At 53.5% G+C, this 21,779-nt stretch overlaps 1 protein-coding gene across 2 annotated transcripts in view; it reads right to left on the bottom strand.

Annotated features, from left to right (window-relative positions):
• KCNN3 (potassium channel, calcium activated intermediate/small conductance subfamily N alpha, member 3) overlaps positions 1-21,779 on the bottom strand; it is a 155,735-nt gene that overhangs the window by 116,252 nt on the left and 17,704 nt on the right. The window lies entirely within an intron of this gene.

The raw sequence follows: 21,779 nt of genomic DNA, 5'->3' as shown, positions 1-21,779 counted from the left end.
GGTAGATCTTCCCAGAGACTTTAAAGTTCTAAATGTGTTTTATTGTTTGGAACACTGCAAAATACAGAGAGCTATGCTTACAGGCAGAGTCCTGGAGGGGCACTGAACTGAAGTGAAATATTAGCTTAGCTGAGGAAAGGTGTGCAAGCTCCTTCCCCAACCAAGCCGATACCCCCAGAGAGAGTGTATGTGTGTGTGTGTGTGTGTGTGTGTTTATATGCATATGTGGTCCATTCATGATTTGTGTCACTGGCTGGAACCCCCAGAGGGAAAGAGGGGATAACATCTAGAGTCTGTATTTATTGAATTAAGGTCTGATGTGTGTCTCTGACATCACTACGTTTTGTGCATTCAGTTGGGGAAATAATTGATTTAGAAATCTTTTTTGTTTAATAAGGTCAACTTTTCCTTCAATTTCATGGCGAGGCTCCAAAATTGATTGATATTCAGCACCAGTTTATGACTGTGGCTCTGTAATGGTTGTCCTAATTAGACACTCTTGCTAATTAACGCTATGCAAATTAAACCAGCCTCTCCTCCACTGGCAGGGAAGACCACATTCCTCGTTGCTGTTCTCCAGGGAGACCCTGGGCTCCTCCTTCCACATCAGCGCCAGGCCCCAGTGGCCTTATTCCTTCCTCTGCTCTCACCCTGCCCTTTCCTGGGGCTCTTTTCTTCTTATCTCTCCCCCGCCCATATCTTAATGCAGACTCCTCCTCCCAGGTGGAGCTGCCCAGTTAAATGACAGTCATTTGCCCTCCCAGCATCCTCAGAGGGGCCTCTCAGCCTGGCACCTACCAGAAGTCAGCCACCAGGTCGTATTTTGGTCACTCACGGTCCAGAATGGAGTCACTCAGACCCTCTGCACCCTCGGACTGCCCAACGTGAGAACGGGAAAAGCAGGCGATGCTGTCACAGTGGGATGGGGGGACTCTGGGGGCTCTGAGAAGGAGGAAGTACCAGGTCTCTGATGCTTCATAGCCAAGAGAGCTCTGGAGGAGAGGCCCTGGGCTTGGATCAGAGCGTGCAGAGGGTCTCGGCCTCCCCGTGCTGAGCGCCTGGCTTGGGCAAGTCGCCACACTCTCCTAAGCCTTAGTCCCCTGGTAAAACGAGAGTCCTGCACTGAACGGTCCCTGGAGTTCAGCAAAGCCTGATGGCCAAGGCCCTGGGCACACACACCATGACGTACACTCAAGTCATGGGGACACTCCAAATACACGTTCCTTTTTTTTTTTTTAATTTTAGCAATTTTCTTTTCCCAGGCATTTCTATACACACTGAAATGGTGGGTGTGAAACGGTCAGCCACAAAACCCACTCACACCACCCTCTCCTCAAACAGTACAAGGCAAGGCTCTTACTTTTAGCTGGGGGGACTCACTAGGAAGATTTTATTGTCTCTTTCTAAGTAACACGGGATTGGAAACAAAAGGCCAGAATTCAAGTCATTTCTTTGCCACTTACTAGCTGTGTGATACTGGATGAGTCTCTTGACATCTCTGGGCCTCTGGTTCCTTTTCTGCAAACAAGGACTATGTTCACTGTGCTCACAAGTGTTAGGGGATAAGACGAGATAATGCACGTGAAAAAACTCATTATTTTCACACAAAGAAAAGTTGACATTCTCTTGTAGGCAAATATCCTTTCTCTTGCTACACAGACATCCGTGCAGGTAAACTAACTTAGCTGCTCAGTCTGGGGCTGCTGATTGCACCTCCAATATCAGCAATTTATGGTTGCGACAATTTACAAAGATACCTCCCAGGGATTTCAGAAAGACACTTTTCCCTTAACACCTGCCCCAGCAGCATGCTGGGGTCTGAGCCACCAAGTGTCTGGCCCTACATTAAAAAAAAGTAAATTTTTTAAACTGAAATGTATTTTAATTAAAAAAAGAGAGAGAAAGACACTTTTGGCAGTCTGCGGTGGCCCAAGCATTCACTCACTCATCCATTCACGCGTGCATTTACAGAGCTCCTACCATGCCCGGGCCCTGCGCTGGGCGCTTGCAAAACTCCAAGGAGCCCCCACACCCTTCAACCCCAACCTGCTGTACCTGAATCCCCCCAGGAGCTCCCAGGAGCTCATCCTAGGGGCTGCCCTCTGCACCATCATCACTCCTCACCTTTACGACCCATCCTCCCCTGCTGGGCACCCACCCTGACCCCTCGGTCCTGCCCACGGTGCAAGGTCAAGAAGAGACAAGCTGACAGCAGGGCAGGGAAAGGGGCTCTGGAGGACGCACAGGGCTGGGCCAGTCGGAAATGGGCGGGCAGCCCAGGCTGAGAGAGCCGACCTGCAAGTGGCTCCTTTGGGCTCGAATGACCAGGGCTCATACAGCCGAGTGCCAGGCCTGGACGTGAGAGGCCAAGCTTCAGGCACCTTTCCCACGTGCCCGTGCCCACCGTGTGGGTAACGGTGCCTTTGCCACAGGTCGCATGGGTGGAGACAGGGCTAAACCTCACGGCCACCCTGTCTGCACCCCAATCAGCTTCTTACGAGAGCTTCAATTCTGGGCTCACCTCTCAGCCGCACGCTGGGGCATGCTTGAAGTGTATTCCCCGAGGGCGGAGAGCTGAGGCTAAATCATACACTCTCTCCTCCCAGTCCCAGACCAGAAGCAGCGTCATTATGAGCCAGCTGACCAGTATCGGGAGGGGGATCTGACCTAGACCCAGAAGCAGATGGCTTCTTGGAACCACATCCTCAGTCCTCCTGTGCCTTCCCCTGAACGGCTTCCATAAAGCCACCCTTGAAGCTGGGAGCTGTTACTTGCCTCAATACTACAGGTAACCTCAGCACCAAGAACCCCACTAGCCCGCCAGGGACCCCACACCCACACCCTGAGCATGCCATGTGTCCCCTGTTGGCACTGCCCAGCTGGTGACCAAGCACCTTTCACCATCTGACCTCTCTACCCATGGATGTTGTTTGCTGTCACTCACCCCTACCAGAACATAAGCCCCAGCAGGCAGGGTTTTTAAGTTTCACTTGTTCACCCCTGCATCCTGTGCCTAGAACACCGTTCAGCACCTAGTAGGTCAATAAATATTAACTGAGTGTTGAATATTTGAATGGAGTGAAATTTCGAGACATGTCAAAACAGGTAGACACTTCCATCCTGAATTTCCAAATTCATGGATACTAAAGAGAGATGATCACAACGACCGCTCATGTTTACTGTGCACTTGTCATGGGCTGGGCACTATACTGCCTGCTTAGACCCTCGGAGTAGCCCTGTGGCCCCACACTGGAGATGGGGGTGCTGAGGCCCACAGAGGCGCAGTCACTCGTCCCCAGTCCGCAGGCGAGGAAGCGGTGGAGGCTGGGTTCAACCCAGGCCGGCTGACTCAAAGATCCGTGCCCTCACCGGGGCAGGTCTGCCGGGAATCTCACGACAGGCAGGGCGCGATCATCAGAACATCGCCCTTCCAGGCCCGGCCCGCACCTGTCTCACTTGTGCCCTGAGGAGACCCCGGTTGTGAACCATTAACCCTTGGTGGCTTACTGGGACAGTGAATGGCCTGCAGTCGGGGCTGGGGGGCTGTGCTGTCTCTGCAAGTCTCGCCAAACCCTGGCCTGGTGTGGGGAGAGCAGGCAGGAATCTCTTGCAGAGTGAAGGAGGTCACTCATCAAGTCAGGCTGCCCCAGGGCATTTCTCTGGACCTCCACTTTGTCACTCCCAGAAGGAGATGGAACCTGATGTCTGAAGGACGTCATGCAGTTAATAACAAGGGCATTCAGGTCTGAGCAGAGGGTGGCCTGGTAATGTTTAGTGAAGCCAGCGTGAGGACCAGGACACCAATTAAGAGGAAATGATCCTCCCCAGGCCCTGGCTCTCCCGCTGTGTGATGCCCCAAGGAAGGCAGAAAAAGGTCATTTAGGAAACCATGCTCCCAAAATATCAAGTTAGACGGGTCACCCCTTCGGGCCACAAACATAATTCCAATTAAGGGGATGGTTTCCTTTATTTACAGGGTCCGGGCAGAGGGGAACTGGCATATCATGAATTCTCCACTGCATGCTTGCCCATAATTTATTTTCCTGCCCCACTTACAATCCTGGCAAAGATTCCATGCAACTCAATCGAACTTTTTATCACATGCTTGCCATGTGCCAGGCACTGTGCTAAGTGTGGGAGGTAGAAATACACACAGTGAGGGGCTTTTTTGTTTTTTTTTTTGAGACAGAGTTTTGCTCTGTTGCCCGGGCTAGAGTGCCATGGTGTCAGCCTAGTTCATAGCAACCTCAAACTCCTGGGCTCAAGCAATCCTTCTGCCTCAGCCTCCCGAGTAGCTGGGACTACAGGCACGCGCCACCATGCCCGGCTAATTTTTTTTTCTATATATTTTTAGTTGTCCAGATAATTTCTTTCTATTTTTTTTAGTAGAGATGGGGTCTCGGTCTTGCTCAGGCTGGTCTCGAACTTCTGAGCTTAAACGATCCACCCGCCTCGGCCTCCCAGAGTGCTAGGATTACAGGCGTGAGCCACCGCGCCCGGCCATGGGCATTAACTTTTTAAAAAATATCTCAGCAATTCTAACGTGCAGGCCAGGAATGAGAATTGCTGCTCTGAGGCGCAAGAAAGAAGCCCAGAAGGCTGGGTTGCCATCATAGCCTTGAGACACTGTCAGACAGCCATACACACAAGCAATGGAGTTCCAGGATCTTGGAGTTGGAAGGAAACTTAAAAGCCATCTAGTTCAATGGCCCATGAGTCTCCGCTCTGAGATTCTTGGCATGTTGTCATCAATCTCTGCTTGATTATCTCCAGGCACTGGGAACTCATTCTCAATGCAACCCTTAAGAGACTCTACTTAGAATGGCTCTGTTTCAAAGATCTGCTTCAGCACTTGGTCCCCAGTCAAGCTAAACAAACAAATGCCTCTGTGAAGCCCCATTCTGACTTTGGCATCATGGTGCCTATGCCAATGTCCTCGACAAGTAAGCCCCTCCCCAGAACACACACTCGTAAAAGCACAGAAGCCCTGGAGATCGGCTAGTTCCCTGCCTCTCATTCTACATGAGGACACTGACCTGGGGAGGCTGGCTTGCCCCCATCATGCAGCATCCTGCATTGCAGCAAACCTTAGAACCCAGGTGTTGGGGCCCCTGGCCTGTGCCCACAGGGGCAGGCAGCCCTGCCCACTCTGTTTTTCTATTTATGAAAATATAACCACCAGTCCCTGAATTCATCTGCTCTCCAAAAGCCTGGATCCCTATCCTGGAAGTCACCTCCAAACCTGTCACCTAGTCACTCTGCTTCCTACTCCAATAAAAAATCAGCTCCTGATTACCTTTCATCCCCCTCTGCTTGTGGAATGGAAGTGCTCTTGGCCAGTTGGCAATTACATTACTCTTGTGGTGTCAAAAAGCCCCCACGGCCTTCTCTGGCTTTGATGAATGCACACCTACCACCATGCACCAGGTTCTGAAGGCCCCGACACCACACCTCCATCTCGGGAGAGGCACTTACTGAAGGTCTCTTGTCCCAGCCCTAAAATCCATCCTGGCAGCCTGGGAGTACGGAGTTACAGTGAACCACTTAACCTTTATTCACCCTCCAGGTATAGCCCTGCAAATATTTACTGCTCCGCTCACCAAGGCCATGGCCCCCATATTTCACCCAGACTGCAGAAACCCCCATTTTCTTAAATGTCCTAGAATATTTGAAACAAATAAATGTGCTTTCCGGATGGCTTGCTTTGAAGTAATTCTGTTTTCTCTTATTAAAACCTATCTGGCCCCCAAACCAATAAAACAGCAGGAAATCGCTTGGCTCTGCAGAAAGCCGTGCGTTCCCTGCTAGACTGGGTTTCCGGCTAGAGCTAAACCAGCCTGGCCAGGCTTGTCCCAGGCCTGGGCTTCCCTCTCCCCATCCTGCCCCAGCCATCCACCAACAAGATGCACAACAGACTCCCAGATTCTCTGCGGGAGCTGCAGTCAACCAATTATAAGGAACTGCCTAAATGCACCTTCATATGGCTATAACTTGAAATAAGAATGTTCATTTGCATCACCCAATAGCCACAGAGGAGTGTGCGTTGGTCTTAAAGACACAAAGCAAGGTCTGCAGACTACTCCCCTCCCCATGTCCTCAGCCTCCTTGCACCTCCACCTGGCTGTCCCTCTTTGCTCCTCCAGCTTGTGCCTCTGTGTGCACCAGAGGCTGCTGCAGTGGCTGAAGCAAAACCACAGCCCCACCTGTCCCTTCCAACCATACCAGGGAATTCCTGGTAGAGAAAACCTGCCACTCCAACCTGGTGCCGGGAGGCAAACCGATTTCCATCCCTACACTGGGCAAAATCATCCCCCAAGCCTGGCAAGGTTTGGGCCAAATGAAAATTTTTAAGACACCCAGAAATCACATATGGTGAGAAAAACAACCGCCTGCAGGCTCCACAGACATCTCTGGAGGCTGTTCTGGAGTTTCCCAGATAAAAAACAGCCCCATCCATGTTTCCCGGCCATGTTTCCGGGCTTCCTGGAGTTGCCAGCGCTCTGAGGGCAGTATCACCTTCCTTCCACTTCCACGCTCACAGTCTTGCCAATAAATACGAGACGACAAGTCCTCCCGCCAACATTCAGACCTAGCTGGAAGGGGCCTTCTAGGCCACCTAGTCCAACTCCCCCATTACACAGACAAGGAAATTGAGGCCCATAGAGCCCCTCTGTCGCACCCCAGGCCGCACACCATGAACAGAAAGGGCTGGCACTGCCCTCAGCCTTCCGAGGGCTGGTCTGGGTTTCGCCGCATGCCCATTCCACCCACCCACCAGCGGAGCACTTCCCGAAAGGGGTGGGCCCCGTCTTAGTCCTCTCCCCACCTCTCTTCGGCTTCTCAATTCATGTTCGGACAGTGAACATTTCTTATGTGGCTCATTCAAGGGCAAATCAGGAGAAATAATAATTACCTACTCCAGGTTCTCGATCTTCTTTTGGCTTAAAAATACAAAAGCTTCAACATAAATAAAGGGAAATGGTCTGGAACAATAACCAGTTGGCGTGGAATTACTGGCATTTCAGTGCTGCATAAGTTGTTTTTCAGAAATACTGTTTTTCAGAAACGCAGCACAGCCATGAGTTTCCCAACCATTTGGCACAGGCTTTTCAATTGTTTGGATGTGATGGACGATGTTGATAGAAGTGGTGGAGACCAAACGCAGGCTATTAATAGGCCGAACGTGGTACTTTTAGAACTCTCTTTCTCTCACTAGCTCTCTGGCACCGAACTGTTGCCAACCTGCCTACCTCTTGCTTTGAGGTGCCATCGGTTCCAGCAATGGGGCACCACACAAGCCACATCACCTGCCCAGGTCCGAGCAAGCTCATGTGAGAGCCCAGAGCAAGGCCAGAGGCCACAGGCCCATGTGAGCTGCCACCCTGTGCAGAGCTTCAAGCAAATGGCAAGGCCTGGAGGTGCTCTGGGTGCTGCCCCCGCCTAGCACGGTGCACACGGTAGGTGACCAGGGAATCTCTCATTCCCTCCACACATTTATTTTATCTACTTCCTTCCTCCGAGAACTCCATGTCAGGGCAGGAGCTCATTCCACCCCAACTGGTTCCATTAGAACTATTTCAAGGCCCAAGGGTCCCCACGGTCCCCTCAAGGGTGCCGCTTCCGGAAACTCTCCAGATTCAAATGCTACAAGGACTTACTGAGTACCTATTACATGACAGACCCTGTGTCAAGCCATCCATTTTTATGTAGGACCTTACTTAATCTTCCCAAAGAGAATCGCCCCCACTTGACCAATGAGAAAACCGAGACGCAGAGCGATTATACAACCTGCCGGGGTGACATGGCTAGTAAGTGGAGGAGCTAGACCTTAGACACAAGTCTTCTGATTCCAAGCCCAGAAGTGGAGAAGACCCGTGCAAAGTCCCTGCCGAGACCTGTGCCCTTGCCCTCTGCGGGTGTGATCGCTTGTTCCCATTCCACTGAAGCCAGATGTGCTCGTCCTCTCCCTCTGAGCTCCGTCTGTTCCCACAGCCACGGAACTCCCTGGTCCCAGCCAGCTGTCCTCTACCTGCTCGGGGTCAGCCACAGAGGAAGCCAGGACAAAGGCTAGACCTTTTGGCACCATCACTATCTTTAACAGCTATTAAATGAGAGTAAAAATCCTTTCTTCCTTCCAGGGTTGTTGTGAGAAGAGAAGAGAATAAATGTGAAAATGTTCTACCAGTTAGGGGTTCCCATGAGCTTAAAACAGTCTTTGTATAGGATGACAATACATCTAGGCTTACCCAGAAAAGTCCATTTTATGCCCGTTGCCTGGCATAATTATTAATATGAATTATTAATATAATGTTCTTTAAAGTGTCCCAGTTTAGACAGTGAATCATATGATCACGCTATGTAAGTAGCATTGGCTGCCATAAGGTCTGAGAGAACTGGGGCTCCCTTTCTGCCCTCTGCCCCCACATCGCCCAATTTCAACCCCCACCTTGTGTAGGGGGAGGGGTGGGGTGCAGGGTTGCCATTAGCAGACCCTTTGCCAGGCTCATGGACAGGCATCATTTTGCTAGATCAAAGAAATTATTAGTAGACGTTATTTTTAGCAAGGCGGTGTCACAGTGCCTGGATTAATTGCAGTTAATTATATGTCACTCCTTTAAGGTTTATTCCATCAATTATGGACAATCACAGTCATGCGCCTAGCCTGCTTTAACCCTTGGTGGTCTGAATTTCTCAGCACAGAGGAGACTGTAACCATGGAGAGGGCTGAATATCGGAATATATTTGCCACTGAATCATTGTGTCCTGAACGTCAGTTCAGGGCTTTCCTGTTTACAAGGCAGTTTCTTACAGTTTCCTATTTGATCCCTGGGAGATAGGGAGAGCCACTCCCATCTCACAGATGGAAAAACTGAGGCCTGGAGTATTTAAGCAATCACCCAAGGTCACCCAAGCTAGGAACCCAAATCCTTCTAACATTGTGTTACCAAAACATTTCCAAGTCTTCTTTACAGATCGATGAGTGTGACCTGAGAGCTCTTTAGAGTGTGACCCTCAGGCTTCAGTGGTACAACATAGCCCCCTGGCCAGGCACAGGGGACAGTGCCTGAGGGCATCTGGAGGCAGGCCTGCCAAGGGGTCATTCAAATGCACCAGAAGATGCGTGTCTGCCAGCAGAGCAGTCCTCTACCTTGAGTGTTTCACGTGGCCTTACCAACAATCAGAAAAAAAAAAATTAAGAAACTCCAAAAAAAGTATTCTGCACTAGACAAATATGCAAACGTAAAGACCCAGAACCTTCCTTCTTCTAGCATTCAGCTGGAAGAGCAGCCGGAAGGCACCTCTTACAAGCAAGGCGATGACGGTACTCCCGCAGGCCCCCGCCGGGTGCCTCTCAGTGCTGAGATGGGAGAAGCCAGAGGAATGCCATGTCCGGTACTTGAATGGCCTGTATCTGAGCTTCTGCCCCATCGACCGTGCCCGACACCAGGTGCAGAATGCTGGTTCTGAACAGATCTCTGAGATCGCCTAGTCCAAATCTGCATTTTACGGACGGGGAGACTGAGGCACCAAGCATGGAATGAGCATCTCCAACCCAGCCTGCCAGGACAGAGCTGAGGGGGACTGCCAGACTCGCCCTCCGGTGGGTTCTTGCTGACTGTGGCGTGAGTCTCGGCTGGGAACTGGGGCGCTTCAGGAGTGCCTCTCGCAAGGGAAGTTTGCTTCCATCGCTTTTCTGCCAGGGCTCCTCTTTCCCCTGCCCTCATCTCACTCTCCTCACCCAAATTTCTTCCCTCCTGCACTATTCCTGTTTTCCCAGGAACAGGCTTTAAGATTGTCAGCTAAAGGGTGGAGGTCTGAGTGGCACCGCTGGAGCCCCAGGGGTCCCACGGGTCTGGTCACCCCAGACTCTGGGCGGCTTCATGACAGGGTCTGGGTCTTATCTGTCTCTCTGCCCCCATCACCTCATGCAGGACTTGGCACATAGTAGGTGCCCAATAAATATTGGATGAATACATGAATGGGGTGCAATATCATGCCCTATTCCCAAGGAGAGGAGAGTCAAGAAAATTCACTCCACTACCGATCTGATCATTCGGGTTGTAAATAGCACTTAGAATTGGGGGGAAATATCTGAGTCACCTTTAATTTCCTCATTCCACTGCCTAAACAGATATTTATTTGTTTAGAACCTATTGTTTAAGCCTTTAACTATAACAGCTGTGATCAAAGGCCTAGGAAAACAGCAACCCCAGCCAACCCCTCCTCCTGGTTCCTCACCCTGGAGGAGCTCTGGGCCTGGGAGGACAGAAGCCGGGAAGGTAGCAGAACAAATGATGCTTGTTGGGGAAAACCTGTCTTTCCACCCACAGCTGTCTTCAAGGCCTCCTACCGAAGCGGCTCTGGGGTTCCCTGGGCAGGAAGAGACAGTGCTGGGGCTCCCAGGCAACGGCTGCAGATGAGGGCACGCTGAGCCGGGCAGAGCAAAGGAAAAAGGCCACATGCATTGACATCTCTCCACACAGACGTCACGGGTTACCAGGCGGCAACCCCAACTCAGCCGCCGCTTGTCACTTGGGGGCCAGGTGGGTTTAGGTGCAGGGGAGTGAACTGTTTCATTGAAGAGACACAGCTGGGCCCAGGGCCGTGTGCCAGGGGAGCCAGGTGGGCTGGGGTTGGGGGAAGGAAGGTGTTCGTGCAGGGCTGGAAAAGGAGAGAGCTACGCGGGTCAGGAGTGCACATTCTTCCTGAAGGACGCACCTCTCCCCTCCAGCTGCCACCAGCTGCTGACTGTGGTGGGACAGCCAGGAGACAGGGGTCAGGTGGCCAGAGGTGGATGGACCAATAGAGAACAGAGGGTGCGGGGGTCGAAGAGGAAGGTAGTCATGGGCATGGAGAATATCAGGGCTGGGACAGGCCTTAGAGTCCCCTCATCTGACATGCCAGGATACTGAGGCCTAGACTTGGCCAACATCACTCAGCTGCTAGACCCAGACTGGAATCCAGAGCTAGAATCTAGCTCCCTAGAATCCCCCACTCCAGTGCTCCTTCTGCTATACCAAGGAGATTCCACAGCAAGTAATTTAAGACACAAATCGTGCCATCCCACTCCTCAAATCCCTTCTGCAGCTCCCCGCAGCCTCTGGGATAAAGGCGGATCCACTAAGCAAGGCACATGCACGATCTGACCCCGGACTACCTCTCCAGCCCCTGTCTCACGCTCACACCGTAGATTCTAGCCATACTGAGTTCTCATTCACACTCCTGCAAACTGCACTAAGCTTTGGCTTCTCTGGACCTTTGCACGCATTTGCTGGGCTAGGCACGACCTTCCTCTCTCGGGGGATCACATTCCTAGTCAACCTTTGAGACCGGCCCCACCCTCCAGAGCTGCCGTCTCCTCTGTGCTTCCACCCCCACTACATTGAGGCCTGTTTGGGAGACAATCGAAGTGAAGTATCTGTTTACCAGGCTGTGAGCTCTCGGAGTGTGGGAGCCAGGTCTTTGTCATCTTTCTGTTTCTCCTCCACCCCCAGCACCTAGCATAGTGCCTGGTATGTGAGAAAAACTCCATTAATGTTTGTGGAATTAATTACCAAATTAAGGAGTGAATGAACCCCAGACAGCTTTGGTAGTGCCTTGTTCCTCATGCAGCTCCTTAACCTAAAGAAGGGCCGGCACCACTCAGGGTAGTCTCTGACCTCTGCTCTGCTTCCTGCTGTCCCTCCCACCCCGTGCTGGAGGGTGGTGAGGTCTCCAGCCACAGCCAAGTCGTGTGACGTGGTAAGTCCACGGGAAAACAGCAACCGAGAGGCAGGCGACCCGAGTAACACCTCCAGCTGATGCTGACACAGGTCACTGAACAGTGATGGCAGAGCAGCCAGTCTGGCTACTGAGTTCACTTATCCATGAAATTAGCCCGTAAACACGTGCCCACTGCCATCGAGTAAACCGCAGCGTGCGGTTGCGCACCCGCATCACTGCTCCAAGGCTCTGGGTACCCGCTCCAGAAGGGAGCAGATCCCATATCCCACAGGAAGACTGAGTCTCCGGAAGACCCTGTGAGGGTTCTAAGTAATGTGATTTTATAGCCCGTGTACCTTCCAGCTTCTTTTTCCCTAAACAAAATACAAACAGGATATGGTACCTGGTTTGCATCCCCTGAGCACCACCAACTGGTAGGGAGGGAAGGTGCCCACGCAGCAAGACAACAGCAGGGATTTGACCTGGGGTTAGAAAAGACGCCGTGGGCAGTCCACAGTGTGGATAACCCATGGTCAGCGACCAAGGGCTGGCCTGGGTGCAGAGCGTGCTCCGCAGGGAAGGTCCCTGGGCTTGGACCCCAGGTCAGCTCTCATTTGGCAAGGCCAAGGACTCCCTGCCACTTGCCTGGGGCAGACCCGGCCACAGCAGTCCTCAGCCAGCCCCAAGAGCATTTCAGGGGGCGCTGGCCACGGAGGGAAGTGTTTGGGTGATGGAGCACAGAGACAAACACAGACGGGACAAGGTGCCGGGAGCCACATACCAGAGCTGCTTCTCAGAGCTGCAAATGGTCCTCAGAGGGCGCCCCAGCAACTAGCTCCTTGCCAGGAGGACGGTGGGCAGAGAGGCCTGCAGGGCAGGGGGCAGGTCACAGAGCGGGTGGGGGGGGCGGTAGGGCCCAGGGAGTCAGGGATTTCTAAGACTCAGCCGTTTGGTTTGTCTATTTGTCTCTTGCAATTTATCTAGTATTTCCTGAAAGGTCGCTGGGTGGCGATTTCAATATTGTAGAATTTGTAGAGATGCTCTAAAAGAAATGTACAAATTTCACAGGTTTATGCTGGCTTAAAGGTAATATATTTTATTAAAAGTGTCTATTCTGAGTGCACTTTGGATAGGATTTGGTGACTGATTGGTTAGAAATCCAAAGGCCTTGTGCTATTAAAAGATTCACTGTGGGTTTGGGGTGGTAAAAAGAAACAGAAATCAAAGGCATCTGCAAAGGTATGGTTGGTGGATGGAGGGAAGAGCGATGAGTGAGATCACAAACGCTTTGTCGCCTGACAGTCCCCGAAGCGGGGAGCCGGGTAAGGAAGACGCTGATTACAGGCAAAGGGCTGCGCCCCGCAAGGCCCCTCACCTGCCCGGATCTCACGGGCCCTCTCACTTTCCTCCCTCCGCTCCTCATTAGCTAAATCCAATCTTTGTCATTCAGAGGAAAATAAACCGGGAGCCGTTGCCTGAGAGAGTTCTCATATCTGGACAGAACGGCTTCTACAGGCAAACACCTTTTCCCTCGGCCCCAGTCAGAACCATCAGAATTCTCTCCAAATAGCAGAGCCATTTCCTTCCTGTCAGCCCAGTGATGCACAACCTCCTGTCGGGACAGCCGAGGAATCTGAGGAAATGTGTCTTCCCTCACAGCCGCCACCTCGGGTTTGCAGATCTTCAGCGGTGCCAACGAGCAGAGTTGCTTCAGGAAGCAGCCCCTCCCCCGCTTCTGTCCCCAGTCACCGAATCCAGACCGGTGCGTGTGTACCTCCCTCAGCATCTCCGGCCTCTGATCCCTGAAAGCCCTCGTGGGGACCAACACTTCCATCCCCAAAGCCACCAGGAGGAGACCCAGCCCAGTCAGGACCCTGGGGCCTGTCAGGAAGACGGAGGCCCGCCCTAGGGCCACAGAAATGGTGAGAGAGGCAAGGGGGCTTTTCTGGGTAAAGACTGGCCACTGAGAGCCACTCAGGGTCGGCACCCAGGACAAACCCACCGTGGAATAAAAACAAAACCCTCCCTCCCCCGCCAGACCCCACATTAAGTGGCGTGAGAGGCAGGGAGATGAATAATAAAATAATCACCTCCATTGATTGAACTTTCCCCGGGTGCCTGTGTTATCTTCTTTAATCCCCAACAAACCCTATGACAGTGGTTCCCAAACTTGGCTGCACATTAGTATCACCCAGGGAGCTTTTAAAAATCCCCAGGTTCACCTCAGAGATCCACGAAATCAGAAGATCAGACCCTGGGAGGCAGGAATCAGCATTTTTTAAAGATCCCCAGGGGATTCCAAAATGTGGCAAAGTTTGGGAGTCTCTGAGCAAGGTGCTATTATTATTCATTTTGTTAATGAGAAATTGACACTCAGAGAGGTTAAGTCATTTGCCTAAAGTCACACAGCTTATAAGCAATAGAGTTAGGATTCCACTTCACACCTCTGTGATTCCAACATGGCGCCCCCCTCACTGCAGACTTTGTACAGTCTTTCAGATCTATCTCCCAGGAACTTCTCTCCCCACTCCCCCACCCCCCAATCAGAGCATCTCCAGGCGCCTTTACTTGCAACCAGGAGCAAGGACATGGGACAGAAGGGCGTGTGCAGGGCTGGGGAGAGCGGGCTGAGCGTGTGTGAAGGGCCTGTCAGGCGGTAATGGGATTAGCAGGTCCTGTTCCTTCCTCATCTGACAATGCCATTTCAGTTCTCTCCAGAACAAAGCCCTGGCCTAGCGGGAGAGGATGGCCAAGTGTGAGGGAAACGCATGCAAGAGCATAGAGGTGTGGGTGAGCGAGCGCAGGACAGAGGGTGATGAGGAGGACACACAGCCTGCAGAGGGCAGAGCCCGGGGAGTGAGAGGTGAGGGGAGACCCACCGGAGTGTTCCCAACCGGAAGCCTCAGAGGGTGGGGGTGGGGTTAATCCACTTCTTTGCTGGCTGTGTGACTTGAGGCAAGTCACTGCCCCTCCCCAGGCTTCAGATCCCTCCCTAGTACGACAATGGGGTAGGACCACATCATCTCGGAGGGTCCACCCAGCCTGTCCCCCTCAGTGCTTATGGCAGCGATCTTGGTGTGAGCGGGTGCAGATGTGGGAACAGGTATGGCCTCTCCCCAGGCAGCCGGGGTCCACACACAGTTCCGGCACACAGAGCCCCAGCTCCCACTGTCTGGCCAGGCAAGGAGGCCAGTGCACCTGCCGAACATACAGCCGAGGAGGAATCCCTGAGGCAGCACCCCAGGACTAGGGCCAAAGTCTGTCAGCTCCACCTCACCTGATCGCACCCCAAGAGTGAGACAGGAGGGGGCTGTGGTCATCTGGCATCACCCTACTCATCTGAAAGCCCCTCCCTTCCACCCCAGGCTGCAGCTGGCCGCTTCCCAGGTGCCAGACAGAATCTGGTTTCCCCTCCACCGTTCATTCAGGGCCCTCTCCTCTGCGAGCCTTCCCTGGCTCTCTTCAACATAATGAAATGCTCTATGCTGCTTCTGTTCCTGGTTCCAACCTCTCCCCTTGCACACATCACACTGCGCTGCTCCCACCATCTGCTCACACTGCTGTGAGCATAAGGCCCTCGAGGGAAGGGTCCGGATCTGACTCAACAGAGGCAGCAAAGCCTCATGGTCTGGAGAAGGGGCTTTGGCGTCAGAAGACCTCACTTAGAGCCCTGCTTTGTCACTTCCTGGCCATGTGACCAAGCCTCAACTTACTCATCTATAAAACGGGGCAGTAAGATTAGTGACTTCATGCAGTTGTCATAAACATTAAATGAGTGGCTTAGCACAGGGCCTGGCACTTATGGTAGGAGCTCAGTAAAAGAAAGCTATGTGTGTTTTCTGTCTCTGCGGTCCCAGGGCCCAGCACCAGCCCCAGCCTGTAGAGCTAGGTGCTTAATAAGTAGGGTGCACCGAACCGCTTGAGGCCTTGACAGTCTCCTCAGCCTCTCCAGGAGCTAGATATGGTCACTGCCCCTGCCCGCCCCCCAGCAAGGGCTGGCTCCTTGCATCCACCACCACGCAGAATGTTCCCGCTTCCCCGGAACAAGAAGCTGCTTCATCCAGAGAAGCCAACTGCCTGGCCATCCCTGTGCCTGCCCAACCCCCACAGCTGGTTCCCAGCACCCCTTTAGCCCTAGTCCCCCACTTCCCCTGGCTTCCAGGCAGCACCCACTGGGTTCAGGCCTCAAGTGCTTCAGTCTCAACCTCAGCAAGGGCTCAGGGAGGCTGGGAGGGCAACGCAGGAGGGCCCTTACAGCCAGAGGGTGACACCCTTCAAAGCAGCGTCAGAAACGCCCAAAGAGAAAGCAGGCAGGGAGGGCGGGGATTTCTCTCCTCCAGACATCTCCTCACCCTTTCTTCCCATAGAACCCGAGAAAAAGGCACTTGGCAATAGTTACAATTCCAGACGGCACTTAACGAAGTCCAACGCCTCAGCAAGACAGACGTGGGATGACCCAGGGGATTTCTCAGGGAAAGCTGTCTGTACATGGAGGGGCGGCTATGAGATTTAATGAAGCCAGTTCCACAGGAGAGGCAGGCACAGAGCTGCGTGCCCCTGCCTCAGTGCCTGCCCCTGCAAGCGGGAGGGGCGGCATGCAGCCAGGCCACAGAGGGACAGACACCGGCAAGCAGGCAAAGGCTGAGGAACACATCCTTGGGCCCACAGGGGCTTAGGGAAGGGAACCTGTCCTGTGGGAACACATGGGTGTCCCCCATTACACACAGATCTGGGCAGGCGCCCTGCCCCCACTCTTTCCCCTCCCCACCCCTCCTCCAACCCCTCCATTATGCAAATCAAGTGACTACACATATTTGCATAATTCATGCATTATTAGTACGTGTTCTTGTCAGGCTTTTAGATTTTATAAAGCAATTTTGCTACCTTTAATGGAGAGTAAGAGATAAGGTTCTAAAGAGAGATTTTTCTGTCCTCTTTTCATTAAACACAAAGCCATTCTCTAAATGTTAAGCTGGGGAGAGAGTCAGTGACAGAAATGGAGTGACCAAACACTTAGTTGACACTTGGGCCAAGAGTGTATCAAAGGCCTGGGTGCCGGGCACCGTACCAGTCACACGTCACGTCAGCCAAGTCTCTCAGGCACTCTGTCCCTACAGTGGTCCTCAGCGAGGCAGAGGGGCAGGACCGCAGACATTATTATCGTGAAGTCATTTCGGGTTCCTGGGCGATGCAATAACAACAAAACCTGACTCTGTATTTGTATCGCTTTTCTATATTTCACAAAGTGCTTTCATTCTGCTGTCCTGCTCCATCCCCACAACAAGCCTGTCAGGTTGGAAGGGCGACATTTTTACCCCATCTTAGAGATGACGAAACTGGGGCCCAGAGAAGTAAAAGTCACTCAGCCCGGATCAAACCTAGGCTCTCTGTGTTCTTTCTGCTGCACCGGGGACGGCAAGGACCTTGCCGCTCCTCCATCCCTCCTTGCCCAGGATAGACCTCACGAATCAGACAGGGCGCTTTTCCCACCCAGCTCAGGTAGCACCTCAGAATCCTTCTCAACACAGCCCTTCTGGCAGCTGGTACCGATTGTTCCGCCTTGACACCCAGATAAAACCTATTTGCTATTCCTACACTCTATCCTGCCAACTCCTCAGCATCCAGCCAACACTGTGACGGTGCCACCAGTTTCTGGGAAGTGCTTCTGGGCTGAGCTTAGTCTGGCTGCTCAGCCCCAGGAACCCCAGACAGCCACCTCACTGGCTCCAAAAGGGCTCCAAATGGAACCAGATGCACCTGCCTTTGGGAGCAGATCCAGAAGAGCGGCTCCCACGCCTCCAAGCCCAAGAGCTCCCTGCTCTTCTCCCTGCAGGGGCCCCGCCGCGCAGAACCACCGAGGCCGCCCTCGGCCGTGCACACTTGCTGCAGATGCAGATGCAGCAGGGGCCAAAGGTGGCTGCTTCTGCAACGGACCCCAGCCTTGCTGTGCTGGCAAGGGGCCAAACACTGCCAGACGCCCCCCACCAACACACACACACACACACACACACACACACAGCCCTGGGGCCCCCTGCCTCAGCCAGCCCCAAGGACACACCTCCATTCCTTGTGAACCTCGTCCATTCCAGAGAGAGATGCTCCCACAATCCTTCCACATGGGCCCCTTCCCTACCCCTGCAAGGAAACCTGTTTAAATAATAGTAATAAAACCCCAAAAAGCGCTCATTTTGATCCTCACGCACATGCTTGTTATCCAGGCAGGAGAAACGTGGATCCTGCCTTCCGCAAACCCCTGGGGCAGCCTGTCCCCAAGCCCCCAAGCCCATGAGGCAGGCCTGGCTCCTTTCTTTCCCTAGCCATGAGACTAGTCCCCCCTTGGAGGATGGCAAGTAGCCTGCCAGTCCCAGAGCGTGGGGTGGCACGGTGCCCATCCCAGCCAACACCAGCTGGCACAAGCCACCCTCGCTGGGGGGCTTTCCTTCTGGAACCCTTCAGCTCTGGCTTCCCGCCAGACCCAAGGGACATAGAACACACCCTCTTCCTGACACGTCCAAAGGGCCTAGACCAGGCCTCTCCCAGCCAACCCGCAGCTGCCCACTCCCTGCGGCTCCTCACTGCCTCACTCCACCCTCGCTGCACAGGGAGGCACCTCCCCTCCCGGGTCGCCTGAGCCCCAAATCCACGCTGCCACTGCGATCATAAACGGGCTCATTCTCCAAACCATCTCCAGCCTCCTCTGCCAGCGCTCAGTGAGTTTCCTTCCTGATAGTTCCAGGCACGGGCTGTCTTCTGGAGGACCATTGGGCAGCAGCATACCAAGGAGGGCGGGCAGGATCCAGTGCCCCCGAGAGGAGGAGCACTTTGTCACTGCCCTTGTTTAGTGCCGGCACATGGTGATAATAAAAAGCAGACCGACGTTTATTGGTTTTATTTATTTTTTTACATTCCCTACAGACAATGTACCCCAGTGTACCTCATTGCCTGTACCCTGCACAGGCTGCTCCCCGCCCCTTAGTACACCACTGCCATTAGGTGTCTGCAGCCCGTTTCCATGGGGCTGGGTCACATTTCAGGAGATGAAGGCAAAGGAATACTGGAAATGCGCACAGAAAGCTCTGGCCCGCAGACGCTCCACTGCTCTCTGCGCTGCCACAGTTGGGGGTAATCAAGGCATTTGGGGACTGCCCTCTGGGGACTCACTGTACTTACTGAAGGAGGAATAAATGTTTATGAAGTGCTCTGTATGGCCCTTGTGCTGTTTATCCATCTCGACCCGTCACTGCACCGTGACGTGGGCATTGGAGCAGCCCCCAGGCGCAGTCTCCCATCACAACCACCCCCACGTGCCAGGGACGGATGAGGGCGCGGGGCTCAGAGTCATCCTGTCAGTAGGCGGCAGAGCCAGAAGTTGAGCTGAGTGGGCCTGACCCCTCCCACCTATCCCCCAGTGCTGGCCCCTCCTCAGGCCCGCCTCCCCGCCCCTCTGCTCCCCGCCCTGCCTGCCCTCCTGTGTTCACCAAACATCTGCCGGGGCCCCTGTGAGCCGGGCACCCTCTGCTGCTTTCATGTCCCTTATCTCCTGGAATCCTCCAGATGACCCCAGAAGCATCACCATCCCCACTGCCCTCAGGGAGCCTGCACATCTGTCCAGGTCACACTGACAGGGGAGGGCAGAGCCAGGATGACTATCAGGTCACTGGTCCTAAATCCAGGGCTCTTTCCTCTCTGGAACCTGAGCTGGGCCAGGACCTGGCTGAGCCTGGGCAGACGTCCAGCCAGCCTCTGTGAAACATCATCACAGAGGGAGGCACTGAGGACCGAGGGGAGTCACCAAGCAAGGCCGGAGGCTGGGCTGGCCACGCTCTCCTGATGCCACACTGGGGTTGCCTGCAGGGAGGCCAGTGTTTTGAAAAATAGATTCTGAGGTGAATAGTAAAGGTGATTTCCATGAACCATGTGACTGTAAGACCCCTGATTTCTGCTGGATGTCCTCCTGGGAGTTTCCCAGCCTCTCAAAGCAGACACGCCCAAGGTAGAACTCAGCATCTCAACTGTTAACTGTATCCCAGGTCTTTATCTCCTTTAAAAGCAGCACAGGACTGCCTCTCCCCACCCATCACATCCGGTCCATCACCATATCTTGCCAATTAAAAGTAGCGGCCATTTACTGAGCTGAGAACATTTCACGTAATGTTCTCACAACCATCTCGAGGGCTAAGCACCATTACGCCCACTTTGCACATGCAGAAACTGAGGTGCAGGGAGACCAGGCGACTTGCCCAACCGCACAGCCAGTCACGACCCAAGCGACGACATGAACCCAAGAGAGTAGCTGGCTCTAACACACCACTGCCATCTCTCCCATAGCTCTGAAAATGGGCAGGAAGAGGGTGTATTCCATCTCCCTCGGGCCTGGCCAGGAGCCAGCACTGATTGGCTCCAGAAGGAGAGCCCCCCAGCCAGAGCGGCTGGTGCCGGCTGTCGTGGGCACTGTGCCACCCTGCTCTGTGGGACCAGCAGGATGCCTGGCTGCTTGCTGCTTCCCCCTCCAAGAAAGGGCTGGGTTTTGAGCAGAGCAGTGAAGTGACCAACCACGGCACCTACTTAGACCCTCATACACAACCCAGACATACGGGGGGAGAAATGCAAAGTCCAACATGCCACCTCCCCAAAGCCCCTCACTCCCATATCTTCCCTTCCCATTGCCCCCAGCCTGGCGCAAGTCTTCACTTCGCCTCCTCTAGAACCAGTGCAATGACACTGCTTCCAGCTTCCTCCTTCTACAATCCATTCGCCATGCTATGGCTTGATCACACCACTGCTCTGCTCAAAGACCTTCCATCGCTCCCTGTGCCTTTAGGCAAAAGTGCAAGCTCCCCAGCCTGGTGTGCAAAGCCCCCATAAGCAGGGGGCTCCATGTCCCTTTCTAGTCTTCTCTTCCCAGGGTGTCCAGGAAAACTTAACTCCTTTGTACCCCTGCTGTGAACATCTGGCACTCTCCAACTTTCGGCCCCTGCCCCTACTGTTCCTTCCACTCAGAATACTCTTTCCGTTTTGCCTCATTAAGTCCTACCTTCCTTCAAAACCCAGCTCAACCCCCACTTCTTCTAAGAAGCCTCCAGACATTAACATCCTCAGGCATGCCCTTAACATGATGCTGAACCTCTTTAGCGCACTTAGCACGGTCTGCCTTGCCTCGGAGCTCTAGCAGCCTGAACACCCCTCCACTGTGTACGGTCCGTCTCTGGACCCCAACATGCCCAGGGCCAGCGCCTGCCACAGAGCTGGCGTCAATGAATGTTTGCCCGGTAGGACATCGTCAGAGCTTCAATATGTTGGTACAGACCTTTCCCCAACAGCAAGCCCGTCTTTCCCTGGGGCTGGTCCTGAGCTCAGAACACAGGCTTGCTTCCCGAAGTGGCCACTGGGGAATCCTGGCCCACTCACCTCAAAAGGATTCTAGCAATGCCCAGGCTGGCACACTCAGCTGTTTCTCCCCCTGCCAGAAAATCTGCCACTCAACCAGCTCCGTCTCCCACTCACACAGCACAGAAATAATAGCCCTGAATTTTCCTGCAAATTCCATCTTCCCCAAATGGAGACTTTAGCTCCACCTGTTCAAGGAGACACAAAACAAGAACGAAGATGGAGCAGGCTAGGGAGAACAGCCACGTGGCCTCACAGGGGCCAAGGGGTCGGGGGGAGACTGGGCAATCGCCCCCTGAAGTCATCATTCCGTTCTGGGATAGAAAGTTAATCATCTTGCCACCTCCTGTTTGCTGGCATGTCACAGCTGACTAAGCATTTTTCCCATACGGGCTCCCACTTGGTCCACGCCACAGCCCCATGCGATGCAGACACCACAGCCCCGCTTACAGACAAGACCTCCGAGGAAGGAAAGACACGGAGACTAGAAACAAAGGGAAACTCCACTGAGGCACGAGGAGTCAGGACTTTGACTCAGGCCTGCTGTGCTGGTCCAGGGTCCTCGATGACACAGGGCTTCTGCCCCTTGGGAAAGGCTGAGGGAAGGAGAAGACCCGGAATGGCACGCTGCGGTTAGAAAAGCTATCTCCTTTGTTGCGTGCATCCTCCTAACAAGCCTGTGAGACTGA

Source organism: Propithecus coquereli, unplaced genomic scaffold (assembly GCF_000956105.1).
Source record: "Propithecus coquereli isolate 6110/MARCELLA unplaced genomic scaffold, Pcoq_1.0 Scaffold59, whole genome shotgun sequence".
Taxonomy (NCBI): Eukaryota; Metazoa; Chordata; class Mammalia; order Primates; family Indriidae; genus Propithecus; species Propithecus coquereli.
The sequence above is the reverse complement of the archived record's forward strand: the minus strand, read 5'-3'. Positions and strand labels throughout refer to the sequence as shown.